Raw genomic sequence first — 6,916 nt, 5'->3', positions numbered from 1 at the left:
CACGGCCCACGGGCCCAGCCGCTCCGCGGCACGTGGGACCCTCCCAGACCGGGGCGCGAACCCGGTTCCCCTGCATCGGCAGGCGGACGCGCAACCACTGCGCCACCAGGGAAGCCTAGGGACCCATCTTTTAACGTCTGTCTCTTTTAAAATCAAAAGGAAAAATGAATATAATAATAATGTATACATACCAATGAATCCAGCCTGGATTCTATTCATCTTTATACCAACACATTCAGAAAATATTATTTATACCTTTTTATGGGAGAAGGAGCCCATGAAAGTCATAATGTGGCCCTGGGTCAGAGAGACCAGTTGACCAAAGGCAAAGGGAGCTCTGGAATCCTTTTTCCTCCATGGTGAGCGTGGGCCATTCAAGATCCCATGGGTTTCTTTCATTCATTTATTCCTTCAACAACCATTTGGTGAGTATCTTCTATGTGCCAGGCACTGTCTTAGGCTCTGAGGACATAGCAGTGAGCAAAACAGACAAAATCCATGCCCTCTTGGAGCTCAGAGTCTAGTGGAAGGGGCAGATACTGGACGAATGAGCACAGCAAGAAAGAGGCAGTCACTAGCTGGGGTAAGTGGGCTGAAAGTTCTGTGTCCTGTGAAAACCTCCAATAGGGAAGATGAGACTGACTCTGAGATGTGACATGGAGACTGAGACCCACAGGAGGCCCAGGGCTTTGCCAACTGAGGAGAGAAAGCAAGTTCGGTGGGGAGGAGATCACACATGCAAAGGCCTAGGGATTGGAAGGAAGATGGCGCAGAGATGAGGCTGGAGCCAAGTAAGAGGCTAAGAAAAGGGACGTGGTCAGGGGCCAGAGTGGGCCACAGCAAGTCTAGCCTAGTGACCTTCCATGTACATGAAGGCCCCTCCCTCACTCAGCCAGCAAAGGCACACAAGGAGATGCCACCCTCTTCCGCCTTCTCTCCCAAGCCTAGGAAGGTCAACCATATGCTCGCATCTTTGGAAAACATTGGCATCTTTGAAAGAAATATTCCATAGAAATAGCAGTTGGCTCTGGTTGTTCCTAGAATGCACGCATGTGTTACTGGTGATGTATCATTGACAGCTCTTAGCATTAAACTGGGTTTGTGTGTTTGTGTTATTAATTTGATCTTTTTTTGAGTGAAAGCAATACGGTTCCTATTAATTTTTTTCAGGGAGCATGGCATCGTTTTTTCAGAACCAAGTCAAGACAGAGCCACTAAAAAGTAGGATTCCATTTTAGGCCCACTCAGTTTATGAGAAGGACAAGTTTATAAGGTAATAAAATAGATGAGAGAAGACTGGAAAAGGGGACACAGAAGAGGCCTTTTACAATTTATCAAGGTATCGGTACTAGTACCAGTTTTTGAAGTATTGTATTTCTTATCACAAAACCACGTTGTGCCCATTATAGAAAGTGGGAAAATCCAGGAAAAAAGGAAGTTTCTAAAAAGCTTTCTAAATCACACTACCCAGGGAACCTCACTATTAGCATTTTGGTATATTTCCTTCCAGTCTTTTTTTTCCATGCAGACATATCCATGTTTTACCATATTCTGTATGCAATCTCGTACCCTTCTTTCACTTCACATAAGAAATCTTTATGTAAAACTTATTTTTATCTTATTTCAAAAATCTTTTAAAAAAATCTTCTTAAACATTTGTAGTAATTTTTTTTACTGATTTTAAGTACAGAAAAGCACAAAAAATTATTTATAATCCAGTGAATCATTTGTGACATTTTGGTGTATTACATGCCTGCCTTTTGCTTATGCCTGTGTGTGGTGTGTGTGTGTGTGTACATTTTTACAAATCTGAAACCATATATGGATTTGGATACGTATGAAAGAGTGAAGTTCTTTATCTTTCACTCTGTTACTTTCAATGGCTGTATAGCATTCTATCCTAACCAGTCCTCCAATGAAAATTATTTAGATCATTTCTGGTGCTTTAAGATCATGAATTTTAAAAAACGAAAATCTTTCTCCATATGGTATTGTCTGCATTTCAGATTCTTTCCTTGGGGTAGATTCCTAAACAATAACAAAACAATTCATACCAAAAAAAAAATAAAAAAATCCACCTGATAGCTAAGTGCATCGTAATGGGAGAGCTGATGTACGTGTCAGCATGGGCTGGGTCATGCTGCAGTAACAAACAACCCCAGCAGTTTGCCTCTCACTCAGTCTCATTGCATTGTGGGTTAGCAAGGAAACTTTGATTGTTGTGGTAACTTGAGGTCCCAGCTTGATGGAGGCACCATCTGGCTCCAACTGTCTATGACTGCAAAAGTAAAGCTCATATAGACTCAGCCTAGATCTGACACTGTGATTTTATTTTTACCAGAAATCAGGGGGAGAGAGGTAACATTGGCCAAAGCAAGTCATGATATTGACACCGTGATATTGTGTCCCTATGTTACCATCTCTTGTAACTCCCTGTACTTTTCCCTCCTGCATTTTGTCACAGTCATAATTATATATACATATATATGTGAATATTTTATTAAATTTATCTCCCCCACTACATCATAAACTCCTGAAGGCAGAGTCCAGCTTTTTTGTTCCCTGCCATATCCTCAGAACTTCCTGTAGCTGCTCAAAAAATATTTGTGCAAAGCATGAATGAACAAATGCTTCATTTTTTTTCCCAAGCCTGGTGCTTAACCCTTTTCTAGCTATGATCTCAGCTAAGCTTCTTGCTGAGAGCACCATGCAGCTATTCTGGTCTCAATATCTGAATTTTATTTATTAGATTCAAAGCCCTCATTTTTTTTCATAGTCCCTATTTTTTTAATTTCCATCTGATTAAATGCCCAGTACAGGAAGGCAGGGAGGTGCCCTGGTAAGAATCCACACCTGGTACACTGGCCACTAGCATGAGGTCCCCATGTATGTGACGTGTGACACCCCTCACCTCCATACAAGTCATAAGACTTCTCTGTGGGTCTCATTTTCTTCACCTGAAAAAATGAGGCCAAAAATTATTACCTTGCTCACTTGGAATAAATAAATGAGTTGGAGATTGCAAGGTAGAGAAGACTGACAAGAGAGACCCTGAGCATTAGGAGTCCGACAGAGACCTAAGTTCAAATCCCAGCCCCTTCACTTATCAGCTGTGTGACTTGGGGCAAGTGACTTCATGTCTGTGTGCCTCAGTTTTCCTTATCTGTAAAACAGGCCTACTAAGAGTGCCTGAGAATTAGCAATGATATATGCAAAGCACCACATATATAGAGCAAGGGCCGGGTAAATGGCGCCAGACAGTGAACGTTAAAATATAATTTAAGGGGAGGAAATAGCCTCAGGATGGCCCATCTGAGCTTGGAAATCACGATAAAAATAATAGGAGCTGTGTTTTATTGAGTGCTACCATGACCCATATACTACGCACTGTATGTTCGTATACTATGCATTTTGCTAATATTCTCCTAGGGACATGCTTGAGTTAAATCAATTAATCAATTAATATTTAACGAGAACTAACCAGATACCAGGCACTGTTCTAGGTTCTGGGGATGCAGCAGTGAGCAAAACAGATGAACATCCTTGCCCTTGTGAAATTCACAGACTGGCAATGCCCATACTTAGGAAGAAATTGAGCTTGGCCATTCCAGTGTATTGACTTTAGGTCACTACTCCCACCCTTAGCCCAATCCAAAAAAGTACCTCTGCACAGCGCTCAGTATGTTGGTTTCTAAATAAAAACTTTAGGGAAGGTGAGGTGGGGGTGGGGACCTAGTGCTTAATACACTTCAGCTCTACTGCACCCCAAGGTTTTTAGCAAAGAGGAAGGAAAAATGAAATGGGAGCTTTGGAAGAGATAGTTGGCGCATCAGATGGAAATAGGTGCCATCCCCACAAACCAAGGAGACACCCTCCCCCTCCACACACACACACATACCCCTCAATTATACCTCAGGAAGCAGAGCTAATGGAAGCTAGATTGAGTCAAAGATAACAATTAGAGAACAATTTTAATCCCTACTGTGATTGAGACACGGTTTATTTTTAATTTGTATCCATAAAAAATAATAATTAAAAATGCTGGCAAATTGCAGCTTTTGCCGAGAAATGAGATTTACGCTACCCACCTTCACCCCATCACGAATGAGATCTTCTCTCCCGCCGTCTGTCTCTTCTGCCGACACATCCCCATCATGACTTGCTCCCATGCTGAAGCCACAGACCCTGTTTCAAATATAGACATTCATTAATTAAAGGAGATGGGAAGAGAACTTTTTTTAGCATCTACTATGTGTCAGGCATGATGCTAAATACGTTCTCGTAGATTATTTCATTTAACCCTCACGATGGTCCTGTGAAAAGGGAACCCCGGTTTCCTCTCATTTTACAGAGTAACATTTGCAGCAGACATGGAGCTACTTGCTGAAGGTCACACAGGTCGTATGGGACACGGCTGGGTCTGCTTGGCCTGACTCCCTCCTCACATTGTCTTTCCAGGGGGTGGGTACTAAGCTTTTGTCCTCCTTAACAAAGGCGCTTCCTCACAAACAACAGAATTTGCCGCAACTTCTATTTCAACTCCAACCACTTACCAGCCCGTGCAGGTGACTTCACTTCTGCACAGAAAAGTCCTGACCTATGCTTGGTACATGATGGGTGACGAGCAAAGGGCAGTCCCTTTCTCCAGGCCACTTCCTCTCTATGTAGCCCTCAGTCTGCCCCCCTCCTTTCCTTGTGCTCACCCCTCTTAAATACACCCTTCTTATTCATCCAGTAGCCTAAAAACTAATGGCCTTTTCTCTCCCTCCTAATCATCATCTTCGGGGAGGAGTCATTTCATTGATTACCATCCCAGTGGATAGATTCATTTGAGCCATTAAATTGCCATTTTTGTAGGTCAAAACCAGTCAAATATAGGCAATTTCATATTATAACAGTAAAACAAATGCCCTGAGACTTCTCGCTCAGCCTTGCTAGAAACAAGATGTAGATTCATATTTTTGGAAAGGCCACCTTAGCTAATTACCGGATGGGGGTTGGTGGGGGGGGGAAAGAATTACCACCTTATATTAAACCTCACAGTGAAATTTGCAGACAGCAAAAGCAAAAGCCACCCCCAGCATCCATGTTCTCCAAGACAGGGCTGGCTACTCAGCCATTTATGAAGGAAAAAATACATATATATATTCTTCTCACTCTTAGCAACAAATTGACTTAAATAATCTGCATCATCGTCTCTTGTCTTCTCAGCTAATCATGATGGTAAATGGTTGGGTTTCTTTCCCCCGCCCCGCCCCCGGCGGCCGCTGCTCAGGAGGAGGGAGATGATGGAAACAGGGTAGGGGACGGGGAAGAGGAAGATGTTTCGTGATAGATGACTGATTCAAGAATGCCTTTGATATTCTTGGTTAACTTCCTCGCAGACACAGGGAATCGGATTGGTCGGACAGCTCCCCTGCGTGGCACAAACAAGAAACATTAATTAAAAATAATTGTGACCGCCCCTCCCCAGAATTAAGAGTGTGATGTTCAGATTCGTTTTAAGAAAGGTAATTTGATGCCAATAAATTACAATTATAAAAACTTCATTACAGTCAAGAGCAATCTATCGACCATTGTCCTAATTACACATTGTAGGAATAATGAATGCTAATGATTTAATGTACAGTAATTACCACGATTGAAAAATAAAATATAATAATCGCCATCATTATTGTTATCAATATTACGGATCTTTTGGCATGGCTGAGCTCCACTTGAGGCTGAGATAAAATTTCAGGGGTTTCTTTTGTTCACAATTAGAAACACCCCCTTCTCCCCCCACTCCGCCCCAGCCACGTCTTTATTAAGACAAGAAATCCGCAGCACAGATGGAAATTTTCTGCTTCTCCTACAAGGTCAGAGTTGAAGGCTTCAGTTCAAGTTTCTATCCCCTAGCCAATAGTCCTAACCACTGGACCGCCAGGGAAGTCCCCCAAGTCTTTTAATGTTTCTATGCCTTGATTTCCTTCTTGTAAAATAGGGCTTCAAATAGTGCCTACCTCAGGGTTTCATGTGTGTTAATATATGTAAGGCATTTAAAACAGTGCCTGCACGCAGTAACTGCTCCAAAGCTACAAACTTAGACATTGCCTGAGCTTGCTTCTGTCTACAAGTCCAGGTCTTTTCCCCACCACCCTCCATCATGCTACTCCCTATCAAGCCTCAATAGTCAACTCATCATTGTCTAAAGATGGTCTGTACATTCCTCTCTCCACGTCTTTTCGCCCGCCATACCTTCCACAAGGAATGCTATTCACCTTCCAGCCCAGTGATCACTCATCCTCCAGAATGCCCTCCCCACTGCTCTCAGACAATGCCAACATTTCTTTCTGTGGCTTTCCACTTTTGTCACAGCATTCCTATCTCTGCCCATCTAATCTCTCTGTCTTTTCCATTCCGTTAAAGTTCTTTATTTCTATGTTTTACCGTTGCATATTCCCAAGTAAATTGTAATCACTTTGAAAGCAAGAATCATATTCTTGCCGCATGTTTTTGCACAGGCGTACCTTGGAGGTACGGCAGGTTGGGGTTCAGACCGCCACCATCAAGCGACTATGGCAATAAAGCAAGTCACACAATTTTTTTTGGTTTCACGGTGCATATAAAAGTTATGTTTACACTATACTGTAGTCTGTTAAGTGTGCAGTAGGATTATATCTTTTAAAAAAACAGTGTATATACCTTAATTTAAAATAATGCTCTTGAAGCTCATGCAGCTCAGTATTAAAAAAAAAACAACCCAATCCAGAAATGGGCGGAAGACCTAAATAGACATTTCTCCAAAGAAGGCATACAGATGGCCAAGAAGCACATGGAAAGCTGCTCAACATCACTCATTATTAGAGAAATGCAAATCAAAACTACAGTGAGGTATCACCTCACACCAGTTAGAACGGGCATCATCAGAAAATCT

Source organism: Physeter macrocephalus, chromosome 19, assembly GCF_002837175.3.
Source record: "Physeter macrocephalus isolate SW-GA chromosome 19, ASM283717v5, whole genome shotgun sequence".
NCBI lineage: Eukaryota > Metazoa > Chordata > Mammalia > Artiodactyla > Physeteridae > Physeter > Physeter macrocephalus.
Note: the sequence above shows the minus strand (reverse complement) of the source record.